Below are 22,497 nucleotides of genomic sequence, written 5' to 3' on the forward strand. Positions count from 1 at the left end.
TAACCATAACACTAACCATAGCCGTAAGCCTAATCCTAAACCTAACCCTACATTCTAACCATAACACTAACACTAACCCTAGCCCTAACACTAACAATAACCTCTAACCCTAAACATAACCATAACCCAAAACTCTAACCTTAAACCTAACCCTCACCATAATCCTAACCCTTACCCTAATACTAACCCAAAGCCCTAACCCTAACACTAACCTCTAATTTTAACCCTAACCCTAATCCTAACCCTAAACCTAATGCTAACCCATAACCATATCCCTAACATTAAACCTAACACTAATGATAACACCTAACCCCTAAAACTAATCCTAACCCTAACCTTAAATGTACACTTAACCCTAACACTAACTCTTACCCTAAAATCTAATCCTAACCCTAACCTAACCCTAACACTAAACCTAACCCAAAACCTAACCCTAACCCTGACGCTAATTCTAAACCTAACTTAACCCTAAACCTAACCAATACCATAACCCTAACTGTACACTAAACCTAACTCTAAAGCTAACCCTAACCCTAAATTCTAATCCTAACCCTAACCCTAACCTTAAAACTAACCGTAACCCAAATCCTAACACTAAACCTAACCTTAACCATAAGCAAAACCCTAGCCCTAACACCTAACCCCTAAACCTAACCCTAAACCTAAATCTAACGCAAACGCTAAATGTAACCCTAACACTAACCTTAAACCTAACCTAATGGTATCCCTAACACTAAAAATAACCCTAAGCGTAAAACTAACACTAACTCTAACCTTAAGCCTAACACTAACACTAACCCTAACACTAATCCTAATACTAACACTAACCTCTAAACCTAACCTTGCACTAACCATAATCCTAAAACTAAACTTAATCCTAACACTTACCCTATCTATAACCCTAAACCTAACCCTAAACCTAATCATGAACCAAGCTTTAACCCTAAGCCTAAACCTAACCCTAACCATCACCTCTAACCCTAACCCTAACCGTAACTCTAAACCTATATCGAATGCTAACCTCTAACCACAACCCGAACCCAAAACCTAACCATAACCCTAACCCTAACTATAAAACTAACTATAAACTCTAACCATAACACTAACCCTATGCCTAAACCTAACACTAACACTAACCTCTAAGCCTAACCCTAACCCTAACAATAACAATAACCCTAACAATAACCCTAACCCTAAACCTAACATTAATCCCTTACCCTGACCCTAACACTACCCCTTAAACTAACACTAACCCTGACTGTAATACATAAACCTAACCATAACCCTAACCATAACCTTAGCATAACCCTAACCCTATACCTAACCCTAACAATAACCCTGACCTCTAACACAAAATCTAACCCTAAACCTATCCCTAACCATAACCGTAAACCTAACACTAAACCTAACTTCTAATCCTAACACTAGCCCTAAAACTAAACCTCAACCTAACACTAACCCTGACCATAACACTAACCCTAACCCTAACCCTAATCCTAACCCTAACCATAACCCTAACCCTCACCCTAATGGTAAACCTAACCCTAACACTAACCCTAAACCTAACCCTAACCCTATCTCTAACATTGAACCCCTAACCCTAATGCTAAACCTAAACCTAAATCTAACAATAAACCTAACCCTAACCTTAAGCCTGACCCTAACCTAATCGTAACTCTAACCCTAACCGTAACCTGAAGCCTAACCTTAAACCTCTCTCTAACATCTTACCCCAACCCTAACACTAACACTAACCCGAACCCTAACCCTTACCTTACACTAAACTTAACCCTGACTGTAATACCTAACCCTAACCCTAACACTATCATAACCCTAACCCTAACCCTAACTCAAAACCTAACTCTAACCATAACATTTAACTCTAACCCTAACTGTACCCCTAACACTAACCATAACCCTAAACCTAAACCTAACGCTAACATCTAACCATAACCCTTAACCTAACCCTAACCCTAACCCTAAACCTAATCCTAATGAATAACCCTATCCCAAACACCTAACACGTAAACCTAACCCTAACCCTAACACTAACACAAAATCTATTGCAAACCCTAACCCTAATTTTAACCCTAACCTTAAGCCTACTCCTAACCTAATTGTAACCCTAAACCTAAACATAACCCAAAGCCTAAACCTAACCCTAAACCTAACCCTAACCCTAACCCTAACAGTAACCCTTACCCTAAGCCTAACACTAACCTCGAAATCTAAACCTAACCCAAACCTAACACTAGCCCAAAACTAACGACTAACCCTAACCCTAACCCTTAGCCTATCCATAACACTACCCTAACACTAACCCTAAACCTGAACCAAAATTTTAATCCTAACCCTAAACGTAACCATAACATCTAAGCCTAACCCTAACCCTAACCCTAAACCTAACCCTAAACTCAAACCATAACACTAACCTAACCCTAAACCTGACCATAGCACTAATTCCTAACCCGAGCACTAACCCTAACCCTAAACCTAAACCTAACACTAATGCTAACCCTAAAAGTAAACCTAACCCTACCTCTAAGCCTAACCCTAACAGCAAACCCTAAATCTAACCCTAACAATATACCTAAAACTAACCCTAACCCTAATCCTAAACTGAACCCTAACCATAAACCTAACTCTAACGCTAACCCTAAATTCTAATCCTAAACCGAACCCTAATGCTGAAACTAACCCTAATCCTAACCTTAACCCTAAACCTAATCCTAACCATAAGCATAACCCTATCCCTACACTTAACCCCTAAACTAAAACCTAAGCCTAAATCTAATGCAAATGCTAAACGTAACCCTAACACTAACCCTAAACCTAACCTAATGGTAACCCTAACACTAACAATAACCCTAAGCGTAAACCTAACACTAACTCTAACCTTAACCCTAACACTAACACTAACACTAACCCTAATCCTAATACTAACGCTAACCTCTAAACCTAAACCTTGCACTAACCGTAATCCTAAAACTAAACCTAATCCTAACACTTACCCTATCCATAACCCTAAACCTAACACTGAACCTAAGCTTTAATCCTAAGTCTAAACCAAACCATAATGATCAACTCTAATCCTAATGCTAACCATAAATCTAAACCTATATCGAATGCTAACTTCTAAACACAACCCGAACCCTAAACCTAGCCATAACCCTAACCCTAACTGTAAAACTAAGGATAAACTCTAACCATAACACTAACCCTAAGCCTAAACCTAACACTAACACTAACCTCTAAACCTAACCCTAACCCTAACAATAACCATAACCCTAACAATAACCCTAACCCTAAACATAACATTAATCCCTTACCCTGACCGTAACACTACACCTTAAACTAACGCTAACCCTGACTATAATACATAACCCTAACCATAACCATAACCCTAACCCTAACCCTAGCATAACCCTAAACCTATATCTAACCCTAACACAAACCCTGACCTCTAACATGAAACCTAACCCTAAACCTATCCCTAACCCTAACCCTAAGCCTAATACTAAACCTAACTTCTAACTCTAACACTAACCCTAAAACTAAACCTCAACCTAAAACTAACCCTGACCATAACACTAACCCTAACACTAACCCTAACACAAAACGCTAACCCTAACCCTAACCCTAACCCTAATGGTAAACCTTATCCTAACACTAACCCTAAAGCTAACCCTAACCCTATCCCTATCCCAAACACCAAACTCCTAACACTAATGCTAAACTTAAACCTAAATCTAACACTAAACCTAACCCTAACCCGAACCTTAACTCTAACCCTAAAGGTAAACCTTACCCTAACACTAACACTAACACTAACCCTAACACTAACCCTATCCATAACACCAAACCCCTAACCTTAATGCTAAACCTAAACCTAAATCTAACACTAAACCTAACACTAAACCTAACCATAACCATAACCCTAAACCTAAGCCTAACCGTAAACCTAATCCTAACCCTAACACTAACCGTAACCTGAAGCCTAACCTTAAACCTATCTCTAACATCTTGCCCCTTACACTAATCCTAATACTAACCCTAACTCTAACCCTAACCCTAACCATTAACTAACCTTATCCCTGACTGTAATAGCTAACCCTAACCCTAACCCTAACACTATCATAACCCTAAACCTAACTCTAACCCAAACACTAACCCTAACACTTACATTTAACTCTAACCCTAACTGTAACCCTAACACTAACCCTAACTATAAACCTAAACCTAATGCTAATATCTAACCCTAACCCTAACCCTAACACTAATCCATAACCCTATCCCTAACACCTAAAATGTAAACCTAACCCTACCCATAACACTAACACTAAATATAATGCAAACCCTAACCCTAATCCCAACCCTAAACTTAAGCCTAGCCCTAACCTAATTTTAACCCTAAACCTAACCATAACCATAACCCTAAGCCTAAACATAACACTAACACTAACCTCTAAACCTAACCCTAACACTAACCATAACCATAACCCTAACCATAACCCTAAGGCTAAACCTAACATTAATCCCTTGCTCTGACCGTAACACTACCCCTTAAACTAACACTAACCCTGACTGTAATACATAACCCTAACCATAACCCTAACCCTAACCCTAGCATAACCCTAACCCTATATTTAATCCTAACACAAAACCTGACCTCTAACATGAAACCTAACTCAAAACCTATCCCTAACCCTAACCCTAAGCCTAACACTAAACCTAAATTCTAACCCTAACACTAGCCCTAAAACTAAACCTCAACCTAAAACTAACCCTGACCATAACACTAAACCTAACCCTAACCCTAACACAAAACGCTAACCCTAACTCTAACCCTAACTCCTAACCCTAACCCTAACCCTAACCCTAACCCTAACAGTAAACCTTATCCTAACACTAACCCTAAACCTAACCCTAACACTATACCTATCCCAAACACCAAACCCCTAACCCTAATGCTAAACCTAAACCTAAATCTAACACTAAACCTAACCCTAACCCGAACCCTAACCCTAACCCTAACCCTAACAGTAAACCTTACCCTAACCCTAAACCTAAACCTAACCCTAACCCTATCCATAACACCAAACCCCTAACCTGAACGCTAAATCTAAACCTTAATCTAACACTAAACCTAAAACTAACCCTAACCGTAATGCTAAGCCTAAGCCTAACCGTAAACCTAATCGTAACCCTAACATTTACCATAACATGAAGCCTAACCTTAAACCTCTCTCTAACATCTTACCCCTAACACTAACCCTAACTCTAACCCTAACCCTAACCCTTAAACTAACCTTATCCTGACTGTAGTACCTAACCCTAACCCTAACATTTAACTCTAAGCCTAACTGTAACCCTAACACTAACCCTAACCATAAACCTAAACTTAATGCTAATATCTAACCCTAACCCTAACCCTAACCCTAACACTAATCCATAACCCTATCACTAACACCTAACATGTAAACATAACCCTAACCCTAACACTAACACTAAATATAACGCAAAACCTAACCCTAATTCCAACACTAACCTTAAGTCTAGCCCTAACCTAATTGTAACCCTAAACCTAACCATAACCCTAAGCCTAAACCTAAGCCTAAACCAAACCCTAACCCTAACCCTAACCCTAACGGTAACCATTACCCTAAGCCTAACACTAACCTCTAAATCTAACCCTAACACTAACACTAAGCCAAAGACTAATGACTAACCGTAATCCTAACCCTTAGCCTATCCATAACACTAACCCTAACCCTGAACCTAAGTTTTAATCCTAACCCTAACCGTAACCATAAGCTCTAAGCCTAACCCTAACCCTAACTCTAACCCTAAATCAAATGCTAACCTCTAATCATAACCCTAACACTAACCCTGATCCTAAACCTAAACCTAACACTAAACTCAAACCATAACACTAAACCTAACCCTAAACCTGACCCTAACACTAATTTCTACCCGAGCACTAACCCTAACAATAAACCTAAACCTAACACTAACCTTAACCCTAAAAAGAAACCTAACCCTAACCCTAAGCCTAACCCTAACACCAAACCCTAAACATAAACCTAACAATATCCCTAACCCTAAGCCTAACCGTAACACCAAACCCTAAACATAAACCTAACAATACCCCTAACCCTAACCCTAAACCGAGCCCTAATCATAAACCTAACTCTAACGCTAACCCTAAAATCTAAACCTAAACCTAACACTAACTCTAAAACTAACCCTAACCCTAAGCCTAACCCTAACCCTAACCTTAAACCTAACCCTAAAAAAAACCATTACACTATCCGTAACAACTAACACCTAAACCTAACCCTAATATTAACCCTAACCCTTAATTCTATTCCTAACTCTAACCCTAACCCTAACCCTAACCCTAACCGTAAAACTAACCCTAACCCTACTCCAAACCCTAACTGTAACCATAACCGTAACCATAACCATAACCATAAGCTCTAACCCTAACCCTAAGCCTGTTGTGACACTAAGCCTAACCCTAACCATAAGCCTAACTCTAACCCTAACCCTAATCCTAACACTAACCCTAACCCTAACTGTAACACTAACCCTAATCCTAACATAACTCTAACCGGAACACTAACACTAACCCTAAACTTAACCCTAAACCTAACCTTAAACCTAAACCTAACGCTAACACTAACCCTAACTGTAACACTAACCCTAACCATCACCCTAACCATAACCCTAATACTAACCCTAAACCTAATCCCAACTGTAACAATAACCCTAACCCTAACCCTTAACCTAACTCTAATCCTAACTCTAACTCTAACACTAAACCTAACCTTAACTGTAACACTAACCCTAATCCTAACCCTAACACACAACTCTAACCCTAAGGCTAAATCTAACCCTAACTGTAACTATAAACCCTATCCCTAACCCAACACTATCACTAACCCTAACGCTAACTCTAACCCTAAACCTAACTCTAACCCTAACCCTAACCCTAACCCTAACCCTAATCCTAACTCTAACACTAAGCTCCAACCCTAACCCAAACACTAACACTGACCTATAATGCTAATCCTAAACCTAACCCTAATACTATACTTCTAACTATAACCATAACCATAATTGTAAACTAAACCTAAATCTAACCTTAACGACAAACCATAATCCTAACCCTAACACTAACACTAACCGTAACCTTAACCCTAACCTAACCTAACCGTAACACTAACCCTAACCCTGTCCCTAACACCTAACACATAACCCCTAACCCTAAAGCTAACGCTAAGTCTAAATTTAATGCTAACTCTAATCCTAATTCTAAAACTATCAATTAGCCTAACCCATAACCTAACCCTAACCTAATCGTAACCTTAAAATTAACCATAAACGAAGCCTAACCCTAACCCTATCACAAACACATAACCTCTAACCCTAACCCTAACCCTAAGCCTAACACTAATTGTGACACTAACCCTAACCCTAAGCTTAACCCTAACCGTAAATTTAACCCTAAACCTAAAACTAATACTAACCCTAACCCTAACAATCACACTAATCCTAACCCTTACCCTAACACTAACTCTAACCCTAACCCTAAACCTAACCATAACCGTAACCGTAACCATACCATAACACTAACACTAACACTAACCTAACCCTAACCCTAACACTTAACTCTAACCCTAACACTAACCCTAACAATAACTCTAAACCTAACCCTAAACCTATCATCTAAAACTAATCCTAAACTTAATCCTAACCCTAAACCCAATCCTAACACTAACCCTAACCATAAAACTACTTCTAACCCTAACCCTAAACCTAACCCTAACTCAAACCCTATCCCTAATCCTAACACTAACACTAAACCTAACTGTAACACTAACCCTAACTGTAATACTAATACTAACACTAACATCTAAATCTAACACTTGCATTAAATGTAATCCTAAAACTAAACCTAATCCTAACACTTACCATATCCATAACCCTAAACCTAACCCGAAACCTAACCCTGAACCTAAGCTTTAACCCTAAGCCTAAACCTAACCCTAACCATCACCTCTAATTCTAACCCTAACCATAACTCTAAACCTATATCGAATACTAAACTCTAACCACAAACCGAACACTAACCCTAACCCTAACCCTAACCCTAACAGTAAACCTAACCCTAACCCTAACCCTAACCCTAACCCTAACCCTAACCCTAACGGCAAACCTAACCCTAACCCTAACCCTAAATCTAACCCCAACCCAACCTTATCCCTAACACCTAACCCCTAACCCTAATGCTAAACCTTAACCTAAATCTAACATTAAACCTAACCCTAACCCTAAACCTAACCCTAAACCTAGTCTTAACCCTAACCCTAACCATAACCTGAAGCCTAATCTTAAACCTCCCTCTAACATCTTACCCCTAACCCTAACCCTAACACTAACCCTAAACCTAACCCTAACCCTTAAACTAACCTTAACCCTGACTGTAATACCTAACCCAAACCCTAACCCTAACCCTAACATTTAACTCTAACCCTAACTGTACCCCTAAAACTAACCCTAACCCTAAACCTAACACTAACATCTAACTGTAACCCTAAACATAATCCTAATCCTAACCCTAACCCTAAACCTAACCCTAATCCATAATCCTATCCCTAACATCTAACATGTAAACCTAACCCTAACCATAACACAAACACTAAATCTAACGCAAACCGTAACCCTAATCCTAACCCTAACCTTAAGCCTAGCCCTAACCTAATTGTAAGCCTAAACCTAATCATAAACCTAAGCCTAAACCAAACCCTAACCCTAAGCCTAGCCCTAACAATAACCCTAATCCTAATCCTAATGCTAAACTCTAAATCGAACCCTAAGCCTACCCTAACACTAAGCCAAAAACAAATGACTAACCCCTAATCCTAACCCTCACCCTAACCCTAACACTCACCCTAACCCAAAATTAAGCTTTAATCCTAACCCTAACCATAACAATAACCTCTAAACCTAACCTTAACTCTAACTCTAACCCTAAACCCAACGCTAACCTCTAACTATAACCCTAAACCTAACCCTAATCCCAACCCTAAACCTATTCCTAAACTCAAATCATAACACTAACTCTAAACATAAACCTAACCCTAACACTAATTTCTAACCCTTGCACTAACCACAACCCTAAACGTAAAGCTAACACTAACCCTAACCCTAAAAATAAAACTAACCCTAACACTAACATTAACACCAAGCCCTAAATCCAACCATAACAATATCCCTAACCCTAAACCTAACCCTAAACCTAACCCTAACCATAAAACTAACCCTAATGCTAACCCTAAATTCTAATACTAAAACCTAACCCTGACGCTAAACCTAACCCTAACCCTACCATAACCCTAACCATAACTCTAACCCTAATCAAAATCACTAACCTATCCGTAATACCTAACACCTAATCCTAACATTAAAATCTAACCCTAACCCAAAGCCTAACAATAACCTTAACACTAACCCTAAACCTATCCTCTAGCCCTAATCCTAACCCTTACCCTCTCCCTAAACATAACCTTAAGACTAAATCTAACATTAATCCCTTACCCGAACCCTAACCCTACCCCTTAAACTAACCCTAACACTGACTGTATTACCTAACGCTAACCCTAACCTTAACACTAGCATAACACTAACCCTAACCCTAACACTAACCCTAAGCCTAAACCTTTTCCTAACCCTAACCCTAAACCTAAAACTAAACATAACTAATAACCCTAACCCTAACCCTAATGTAAACCTCCACCTAACCCTAACCCTAACCATAACACTAACCTTAACCTTAAACATAACCCTAAAAGCTAACTCTACCCATAACTGTAACACTAAACCTAACACTAACACATAACCCTATCCCTAACACCTAACCTCTAAACCTAACCTTAACCTTAACCCTAACACTGAATCTTACGCAAAACCTAACCCTAACCCTAACCTTAACCCTAACTTAATTTAAACGCTGACTCTAACCATAACCCTAAGCATAACCCTGACACTAAACCTAACTCTAAACCTAACCCTAAACTAACACTAACCCTAACCTTAACCCTAAAGCTAACCCTAACACTAACCTCTGGACCTAAATCTAACACTTACCGTAACCCTAACCCTAAAACTAACTACTAACCCTAATCCTAAACCTTGCTCTATCGCTCACCCTAACCCTAACTCTAACACTAACACTAAAACTAACCCTAAACTTAAAGCTAACCCTAATCCTAACAATAATGATAACCATAACCATAACAATTAAACCCTAAAACTAACCCCAACCCTAACCCTAATCCTAACCCTAACCCTAACCCTAAAATTAATGCAAACACTAAATGTAACCCTAACCCTAACCCTAAAACTAATGCAAACACTAAACATAACCCTAACCCTAACCCTAACCCTAACTTTAACCTAATTGTAACCCTAACACTAACCATAAGCCTAAACCTTAAAATAACCCCTAACCATAACCATAACACTTACTCCTAACTCTAACCCTAATCCTAAGACCTAACCCTAACCCTAACCCTAACCTAACACTAACCTCTAACCCTTACCCTAACCCTAAAAACCTAAATCTAACCCCAACCCTAACCTTAACGCTAAACATAAGCTTAACCCTAACCATAACATAACTTCTAACCTTAAACCTAACCCTAAACCTAATCCTAAACCTAACCCTAAACTTAACCCTAACACTAAGCCTAAAAAAACCCTAACTTCTAATCCTAAGCCTAAACCTAAACCTAATCCTAAACATAAACCTTAACCTAACACTAAACTCCAAACCTAAACCTAACCCTAACCCTCAACCTAACCCTAACTCTAAACTCTAACCCTAACTGTAACCTTAACCCTAACCCTCCCCTCTAAATCTAAACCTAACACTAAGCCTAACCTTAAAACTAACCCTAACCACTAACCCTATCCCTAAAATTTTAACCTGAACCCTAAAAATAACCCTAACCCCTAATGACAAACCCTAATCTTAACCCTAACTCTATCTCTAACCCAAACACTCACCCAAAACCTAACCCCAATCCTAACCCTAACCCTAACCCTAACCCGGTCTAAACCTAAACCTGACCCTAACCCTAATCCTAACCCTAACACTAACAATAACCCTGACACTAACCTCTAACTATAACCTTAATTTTAACCCTAAATCTAAACTTAACATAAACCCTGACACTAACCCTAACCCTAAACCTAACCATAATCCTAAACTTTAACCCTAATCCTAACCTTAACACTAACTCTAACACTAACCCTTACTCTAACACTAAACCTGAACCTGACACTAACCCTAACCATAATGACAAACACTAATACAAACACTAACCCTCACCCTTAACCTAAGGCTAACCTAAACCTAACTGTAACCCTAACCCAAACCCTATTGCTAACACCTAATCCCTAACCCTAACCCTAACCTGAAACATAACGGTAACTATAACCCTAATCCTAAAATTAACCCTAGCCATTACACTAACCCTAACATAATCGTAACCCTAAACCTAACAGTAATCCGAAGCCAAACCTAACCTACCACTAACACCTAAACTCTAAACCTAACCCTAACGCTAACCCTAACTCTAACCCTAACCCTAACCCTAACCCTAACCCTAATTGTGACACTAACCCTAACCCTAACCCTAACCTTAACTCTAACCAAAACACTAACCCTAATCCTAACCCTAACACTAACACTAACCCAAACGCTAACCCTAACCCTAACTCTAACTCTAACCCAAACACTAACACTAACCCTAAACCTAAACTTAAACCTAATCCTAACCGTAACACTAAACCTAACACTAACCCTAACCCTAACCCTAACACTTACCCTAACCCTAACTGTAACACTAAATTTAACATCACCCTAAACCTAACCCTAGCACTACTCCTAACACTAATCCTAACTGTAACACTACCCCTAACCCTAACCTTTAGCCCTAACCCTAACCCTAACTCTAACACTAAACCTAGCCCTAACTGTAACACTAACCCTAACACTAACCCTATCACACAACTCTAACCCTAAAGTTAAACCTAACACTCAGCATAACCATAAACCCTAGCCCTAATCCAAAACTATCACTAACCCTAACGATAACCCTAACCATAAACCTAACTCTAACCCTAACCCTAACCCTAACCCTAAGCTTCAACCCTAACCCTAACACTAACACTAACCTCTAAACCTAACCCTAACCCAAACCCTAAACTTAACTTCTAACCCTAACCCTAACCCTAACCCTAAACCTAAACCTAAACCTAACACTAAGGACAAAGCACAATCCTAACCCTAATACTAACCCTAATCCTAACCTTAATCTTAACCTAAACCTAACCGTAACACTGACCCTAACCCTATCCCTAACACCTAACACCTAACCCCTAACCCTAAACCTAACAATAAGTCTAAACCTAACGCTAACTCTAATCCTAATTCTAAAACTATCCAAAAGCCTAACCCTAACACTAACCCTAACCTAATCGTAATCCTAACACTAACCACACCCAAAGCCTAACCCTAACCCTATTACAAAAACAAAACCTCTAACCCTAATCCTAACACTAACCCTAACCCTAACCCTATTTCTAACCCTAACCCAAAGCCTAACCCCTACCATAACTCAAAACCTAACCCTAACACTAACACTAACACTAACACTAACACTAAACCTAACTGTAAAACTAAACCTAACGCTAACCCTAATAATAACTTTAACCCTAAAGTTTCACTAATCTTAAAAATAACCATAACCCTAACACTCAACTCTAAGACTAACATTAAACCTAATCCTAAACGTAACCCTGAACCCTAACCCTAACCCAACACTATCACTAACCCTAACCTTAACCCTAACACTAACCCTAACTCTATACCTGACCCTAAGCTTCAATACTAACGCTATGCCTAAACCTAAACCTAAACCTAACCCTAACCATAACCCTAACCCTAACCCTGACCCTATCCCTAACCCTAACCTTAAACCTTACCCTAAACTCTAACCATAACCCTAACCCTTACTCTAACACTAACCATGAACCTAAGCTTTATCCCTAACCCTAACCATAAACTCTAAGCCTAACCCTAACCCTTACCCTAAATCTAACCCTAAACCAAACGCTAACCTCTAACCATAACACTAACCCTAACCGTAACCCTAATCCTAACCCTAACCCTACACTCTAACCGTAACACTAACACTAACCCTAACCCTAACACTAATAACCTCTAACCCTAAACCTAACCATAACCCTAAACTCTAAACCTAAACCTAACACTCAGCCTAGTCCTAACCCTTACCCTAACACTAACCCAAAGCCATAACCGTAACCCGAACACTAACACTAAACTTTAACTTTAACCATAACCCTAACCCTTAACCTAATGCTAACCCATAACCATATCCCTAACATTAAACCTAACCCTAATGATAACACCTGACCCCTAACCCTAACCCTAAAACTAATCCTAAACCTAAACCTAAATGTCAACCTAACCCTAACACTAACCCTTACCCTAAATTCTAATCATAACCCTAAACCTAACCCTAACGTAAATCTAATCCTAACCCTAATCCTAACCCTAACACTAACCCTACCAGTCACACTAACCCTAAACAATTACCCTAAACCTAACTCTAAACCTAGCCCTAACTGTAACACAAACACTTACACTAACACTAACCCTAACCCTAACACTAAAATCTAACCCTAAAACTAACCCTAACAATAACTCTAAACCTAACCCAAAACCTATCCTCTAACCCTAACCCTAGCCCTAAACCTAACCCTAAAGCTAACGCTAACCTCTAACCATAACCCTAACCAAAGCCTAACTCTAACGCGAACACCTAACGCCTAACACTATCCCTAACCCTAACCCTAATCCTAATCCTAAAAATAAATGTAAACCTAACCCCAACCCTATCCCTTACCTAAATTCAAATGCTAACAGTAATGATAAGCTTAACCCTATGCCTAACTCTAAACTTAACCCTAAACATAAACCTAAACCTAACCATAAACATAACCCTAACCATAACCATAACCCTATCCCTAACAACTAACCCCTAAACCTAACCCTAACCCTAGCCCTATCCTTAAATCTAAGGCAAATCCTTACATAACCCTAACCTTAACCCTACCCCTAACCTAATTGTAATCCTAACACTAACCATAACCCTAAGCCTAACCCTAATCCTAACCCTAACTCTAAACCTAACCCTAAACCTAACCATAACCCTAACCCTAACCATAATCCTATCCCTAAAACCTAACACCTAGATATGACCCTAAACCTAATGCTAAAACTAACACTAAATCTAACGCTAACACTAAACCTAAACCTAACCCTAAAACTAATAGTATCCCTAATACTAACCCTAAACCAAAGCCTTACCCTAACCCTTTTCCTAACACCTAACCCCTAATCTTAATGCTAATCATAACCCTAACTCTAACCCTAATGCTAACCTTAAACCTAACACTAACCCTAACACTAAAACTAACTATAACTCTAAACTCTAACCCTAAACATAACCCATACTATAAATGTAACCCTTACCCAAACACTAACCCTAAACTCTAACCATAACCCTAACCCTAACGCTAAACCTCAACCTAACCCTAAGCCTTAACCTAACCCTAAACCTAACCCTAACCTTAACCTTAACCCTAATTCTAACCCTAACCCTAACTTTAACACTAACCCTAAACCTCAACATAACCCTAACCCTAATCATAACACTAACCCTAACCCTGAAACTAACCCTATCACTGACACCTAACTCCTAAAACTAACGCTAAACCTAACCCTAAAACTAACACTTAACCTAACCGTAACACTAACTCTAACCCTAACCTTAAACCTATCCCTAAACCTTACCCTAACCCAAACCCTAAACCCTAACCCTAACCGTAACACTAACGGTAACCCTAATCCTAACCCTATCCCAAACCCAAACCCCAAACCTAATCGTAACCCTAACACTAACCGTAACCTGAAGCCTAACCCTAATCCTCTACCTAAAACCTAACACCTAACCCTAACCCTAACGCTAACCCTAATATTTACCCTAACCGTAATCATAATCCTAACCGTAAACATAACCCTAACCCTAAGCATAACACTAACCGTAACCCTAAACCTAACTTCTAATCCTAACCATAACCCTATCACTAATACTAACCCTAACCTCTAAGCCTAACCATATCTCTAAAACTAACACTAACCTCTAAACATAACAGTAAGCCTAACCCTAAACGTAACCCTACCCCTAACCCTAACTTCTAACCCTAACCATAATCCTAACCCTAACCCTAACCTCTAAACCTAACCATAACCCTAAACATAATGGTAACCTCTAAACATGAACCTAAACTAACCCTAACTCCAACTCTAAACTTAACACTAAACCTAACTGTAATAGTAACCCTACACTTAACCCGAACACTAACCCTAAAACTAACCCTAAACCCTAACCCTAACCCTAACCCTATCCCTAAACCTAACCCTAAACCTAATCGTAACCCTAACACTAACTGTAACCCGAAGCCTAACCCTAACACTTTCCCTAACACCTAACACCTAACCCTAACTCTAACACTAACTTTAACATTAACCCTAAACGTAACCATAATCCTAAACCTAAACCTAACCCTAACACTAACCCTAACCCTAACAGTACCCCTAACCCTAACTTCTAATCATAACCCTAACCCTAAAACTAACTCTAACCCTAAACCTAACCTTAACCCTAATCATAACCCTAACACTAACCCTAACCATACCATAACCATAATCAGAACCTCTAAGCCTAACCCTTACCCTAACCCTAACCCCAAACTCTAACACTAAACCTAACACTAACCTCTAAGCCTAACCCTAACCCTAACCGTAAACCCCACTCAAATACTAACCCTAACCCTAACCATAACTTAAACCCTAACACTAACCTTAACACTATCCCTAAACTTAACCCTAATCCTAACTGCAAACCCTAACACTAAACCTAACATTAATCTCTAACCATAACCCTAACCCTAACCCTAACCCTAGACATAACCATAACACTAATCCTAAACTCCAACCGTAACCAAAACCCTATCACTAACCCTAAACCTAATTCTAAACTCTAATTCTAACCCTAACCCTAATACTAAACCTAATTGTAACCTTAAACCAAACTGTAACCTGAAGCCTAACAATAACACTCTCCGTAACACCTAACCAGTAACCCTAACCCTAACACTAATCCTACCCCTATCCCTAACCATAAACTCTAACAGTAATACTAACCCTAACACTAAAATCTAACCCTAACAATAACTGTAATACTAAACCAATGTCTAACACTAGCACTAACCTTACCCCTAAACCTAAACCTAACCCTAAGCATAACCCAAACCCTAATCCCTAACACTAACCTAACACTATCCCTAACCCTGACCCTAACCATAAACCTAACCCTAACCCTATCCCTAACACCTAACTCCTAAACCTAATCCTAAGCTTAACCCTAAAATTAACACTAAACCTAACACTAACCCTAACCCTAAGCCTAAACCTAAACTTAATTGTAACCCTAAATCTAACCTAACCTGAAAGCTAACCTTAACAATCTCCATATTACCTAATCCCTAAACCTAACCCTAACACTAATCCTAATCCTGACCATAATCCTACCCCTACCCCTACCCCTAACCGTAACTTCTAATTTTAACCCTAACCCGAAACCTAACCCTAACCTATACCCTAACCCTAACCCTAACGCTCTAACGCTAACCCTAGCCCTAAACCTAACCCTAACACTAACACTAACCCTAAACCTTACCCTAACATGTAACCCTAACCATAACTGTAACTCTAACCCTAACCCTAAACATAACACTAAACCAAATTCTAACCCTCACACAAACCCTAACCTTAAACCTAAACCTAACACTAACCCTAGATGCTAACCCCAAACCTAAATCTATTCCTAAACATAATCCTTATCAAAAATCTAAACCTAACCTTAATCCTAACCCTATCCCTAACACCTAACCCCAACCCTAACCCTAAACTTAACCCTAAAGTTAACACTGAACCTAACACTAAGTATAACCCTAACCCTAAGCGTAAACATAAACCTAATCCTAAACAAAACCTAACCCGAAGCCTAAGCTTAACCATCTCCCGAACACCTAACCCCTAACCCTAACCCTAACACTAATACTAAGCCTAACCATCAGCATAACCCTAACACAATCCCTAACTGTAACTTCTAATCCTAACCCTAACCGGAAACCTAACACTAACCCTAACAATAACCATAACGCTAAACCTAAAATTAATCCCTAACCCTAACCCTAACGCTACCCCTTAATCTAACCCTAACCCTGACTGTAATACCTAACCCTAAACAAAACCCTAATCCTAAACCTAGCAAAACACTAACCCTAAACCTAACACAAATCCTAACGCTAACCCTAACCCATACCTCTAACTCTAACCCTAACCCTAACTCTAATACTAACCATAACCTCTAACACTAACCCTAACCCTAAACCTACACCTAACCCTAACCCTAAAGCTAAAACTAAAGCTAACTTTTAACCCTAACCATAACCCTAACTTTAAACCTCAACCAAAACCAAGCCCTAACCATAATACTAACCTTAACACTAACCCTAACACTAACCTAACCCTAAACCTAACTCTAAACATAACAGTAACCCTAATACAACCCAAACCATAACCCTAACCCTAAAACTAACCTCTAAACCTAACTGTAACCCTAACAATAACCATAACCCTAAACTCAACGACTAACCCTAATCCTAACCCTTACCCTATCCCTAATGCTAACCCTAACCCCAACCCTAAACCTAAGTTATAACCCTAACCCTAACCATAACCATAACCATAACCTCTATGATTAACTCTAACCCTAACCCCAAACGATATCACTAAACCTAACGCTAAACTCTAAACATAACCCTAAACCTTAACCTAACCCTAACCCTAAACCTAACCTTTACAATAACCCTAACCCTAACCCTAACTTAACGCTATCCCTAAAGCTAACACTAACCCTAAACATAACCCTAACTGTAAACCTAATCCTAACCCTAACACTATCCCTAAGACCTAAAGCTCAACCCTAAACATAAACCTAACCCTAAAACTAACCCAAAACCTAACCCTAACACTAACCCTAACCCTAATCCTAACCCTAACCATAAATCTAATTGCAACCCAAACACAAACCGTAACTGAAGCCTAACCCTAACACTCTCCCTAACACCTTACCCCTAACCCTCTCCCTAGCACTAAACCTAACCCTAACCCTAAACCTAAGCTTTAACCCTAACCCTATACCTAACACTAACCCTAAACTCTAAGCCTAACCCTAACCCAAACCCAACACCAACTCTAACACTAAACGTAATGCTAACCTCTAACCCTAACCCAAACACTAAACCTAACACTATCCCTAACCCTAACCCTAACCATAAACCTAACCATAAAACTAACCCTAACTGTATCCCTAACACCTAACACCTAACCCTAATGCTAAAGCTAACCCTAAAACTAACACTAAACCTAACCCTAAACCTAACCCTAATACTAACCCTAATCGTAACCCAAAGCCTACCCTTAACCCTCTCCCTAACACCTAACCCCTAAATCTAACACTAACCCTAACTCTAATCGTAAGCATAACCCTAACCCTACCCCTAACCCTAACTTCTAACACTAACCGTAACATTAGATCTAACCTTACACATTAAACTAACCCTAACACTGACTGAAATACCTAACCCTAACCCTAACCCTAAACACAAAACCTAGCCAAACCCTAACCCTAACACTAACCCTAACCCTAACTTAACCCTAAACTCTAATCGTAAACAAAAGCGTAATGCTACCCCTAAACCTAATTGTAAACTCCAACCATAACCCTACCACTAAACTTAAACCTAATCGTAATCTTAACCCTAACCGTGACACGAGGCCTAACCCTAACACTCTCCCTAACACCTAACCACTAACCCTAACACTAAACCCTAAACCTAAACCAAACCCTAACCCTAACCCTAAACCTAACCGTAACTCTAACCCTAAGCCTAAGCCTAAACCTAACTTAAACCTAATCCTAACACTAACCCTAACCCATATCCTAAATCTAACCCTAAACCTAACCCCAACCCTAACCCTAACACTAACCCTAACCCTAACACTAACCCTAAACTCTAACCGTAACACTAACCCTAATCTAACCCTAAAACAAACCCTAACGCTAAACCTAAACCTAACCCTAACCCTAAACCCTAACCCTAACACGATCCCTAACACTAACCCTAACCGTAAAACTAACCCTAACAATAACTCTAACCCTAACCCTATCCCTAAAATCTAACTCCTAATGCAAACCCTAAACCTAAAACTAAAACTAACACTAATTCTAACACTTACCCTAACCCTAAGCCGAACCCTAAACCATATAATAAACCTAACCCTAACCATAACCCAAAACCAAACCATAACCCTCTCCCTAACACCTTACCCCTATACCTAACCCTAACACTAACCCTATCCTTAACCGTAACCATAACCCTAACCCTATCCCTACCCTAACATCTAATGCTAACCCTAACTCTAACCCTACCCATAAACCTAACCCTATAACTAACATTAATCCCTATCCCTAACCCTAAACCTACCTCTTAAACTAACCCTAACCCTGACTGTAATACCTAACCATAACTCTAACCCTAAACCTAGCATAACACCAACATTAACCCTAATCCTATCCCTAACGCATACCTCTAACCCTAACACTAACCTAACCCTAACACTAACCCTAACCTCTAACACTAACTCTAACCCTAAACCTATCCCTAACCCTAAACCATATCATAAACCTAAACCTAACCATAACCCAAAGCCAAACCGTAACCCTCTCCCTAACACCTTACCCCTATACTTAACCCTAACACTAACCCTATCCCTAACCGTAAACATAATCCTAACCCTATCCCTACCCTAACAACTAATGCTAACCCTAACTCTAACCCTACCCATAAACCAAACCCTATAACTAACATTAATCCCTAACCCTAACCCTAAACCTACCCCTTAAACTAACCCTAACCCTGACTGTAATACCTAACCATAACTCTAACCCTAAACCTAGCATAACACCAACATTAACCCTAATCCTAACCCTAATGCATACCTCTAACCCTAACACTAACCTAACCCTAACACTAACCCTAAGCTCTAACACTAACTCTAACCCTAAACCTATCCCTAACCCTAACGGTAAACATAACACTAATCCTAATTTCTAACCCCAACCCTAACCCTAACCCTAACCCTAACCCTAAATGTTATCCCTAACACTAGCACTAACTTTAAACGCTATCCCTAACACTAAACCTAACGTTACACTAACCCTAACCATAACCTCAACCTGAACCTCACCCTAAACATAACACTAACCCTAAATCTAAACCTAAACACTAACCCCTAACCATAACACTAACCCTAAAGCTAACCCTATCGTTAATACCGAAACCTAACCCTAAGGCTAACACTAAAACTAACCGTAACACTACAAATAACCCTAACCCTAAACATAATTCTAACCTAACCATATCCTTAACACTAACACCTATCCCTAAACCAAAGCCTAACCCTAACGTTAACCCTAAACCTTACACTAAACCTAAAAGTAACCCTAAATCTATGCGTAATCCAAACACTAACCCTGACACTATCCCTAACACCTAACCCCTAAACCTATCCCTAACATACCCCTAACCCTAACACTAACACTAACACTAACATCTAACCCTAACCCTAACCCTAAACATGACACTAACGCTAACCCTAACCCTAAACACTAACGCAAACACTTACCCTAACACTGAACTCTAACTGTAACCCCTACCCCTAAACCTAACCCTAACCCTGAGTATAAGGCTAATGCTAACACTAACCATAACCTTAACCCTAAACCAAACCCTAAAACTAAGCCTAACCCTAACCCTAAACCTAACCCTAACCCTAACCCTAAACCTAATCCTAACCTAACCTTAACCCTAGCCCTACCGTAACCTTAACCCTAACCCAAACACTAACCGTAACCCTAACCCTAACCTTAACGCTAAACCTATCCCTAACACTTAGACCCTAATGTAAACCCTAACCCTAACACTAACCCTAACCCTAACACTAACCCTAACCCTAAACCTATCATTAACGCATAGCCCCTAAACCTAACCCTTAACCTAACACTAACCCTAACCTTAACCCTAACCCTAACACTAAGCCTAACCCTAAACCTAACCCTAACCCTAACCCTAACCCTAAAACTAAACCTAATATAAACACTAAGCCTAATCCTAAACCTAACCCTAACCCTAAACCCTAAACCTAAGTATAAGCCTAACACTAAACCTACACTTAAACGCTAACCCTAAACCTTAACTTAAACCTTACTCGAACCCGAATCCTAAACCTAAACTTAACACTAACCATAATGCTAACGCTAACTATAACACAAACACTAACCCTCAACCCAATCCTAAACCTAACCCTGAAACTAACCCTAACCCTAACCCTAACGCTAACACTAACCCTCACCCTAAACCTAACCCTAAACCTAACACAAACACTAAGCCTAATCCTTCAACCTAACACTAAACCTAACAATAACCCTAAACCTAATCCCTAACCCTAACGATAAGCCTAACACTAAAACTATCCCTAACACCAAGCCCTAACCCTCACCCTAACACAAACCCTAAACCTAACTTTAATCCTTACCCTAACCCTAACCCTAAACCTAACCTAACCCTAAACTTAACCCTAACATTAACCTAATCCGTAACACTAAGCCTAATCCTAACCCTAAACCTAACCCTCTAACATTAACCCATACCCTATCACAAAAGCTAACCCTAACCCTGATCATAACAATAACACTAACCCTAATCACAACCTCTATCCCTAATCCTAAACCTAGCCCTATCCCTAAAGCTAACCCTATCCGTAATACTAAGCATAACCCTAACACTAAAGCTAACATCTAACACTAACGCTAACCCTAATCCTAACCCGAAACCTAAACCTAACGCTAACCCTAACCCCTAACCCTAAACAAAAACCTAATACTAACGCTAAACTTATCCCTAACACCTAACCACTAACCCTAACTCTAAACCTAATCGAAACCCTAACGCTAATCCCTAACTCTAACCCTAAACATAACACTTTCCCTAATCGTATTCCTAGCCCTAACCCTAACCCGAACCGTAACGCTAACACTAATACTAACCCAATCCCAAATCCCTAAATCTATTCCTAACCCTAACACTAACTGTAACCCTTAATGTAACCCTAACCCTAAACTTAACACTAATCCTAACCCTAAACATGTA

This window comes from Cavia porcellus, unplaced genomic scaffold (assembly GCF_034190915.1).
Source record: "Cavia porcellus strain 051 isolate PalLab524CR breed Dunkin Hartley unplaced genomic scaffold, mCavPor4.1 scaffold_34, whole genome shotgun sequence".
In the NCBI taxonomy this organism is placed as follows: domain Eukaryota; kingdom Metazoa; phylum Chordata; class Mammalia; order Rodentia; family Caviidae; genus Cavia; species Cavia porcellus.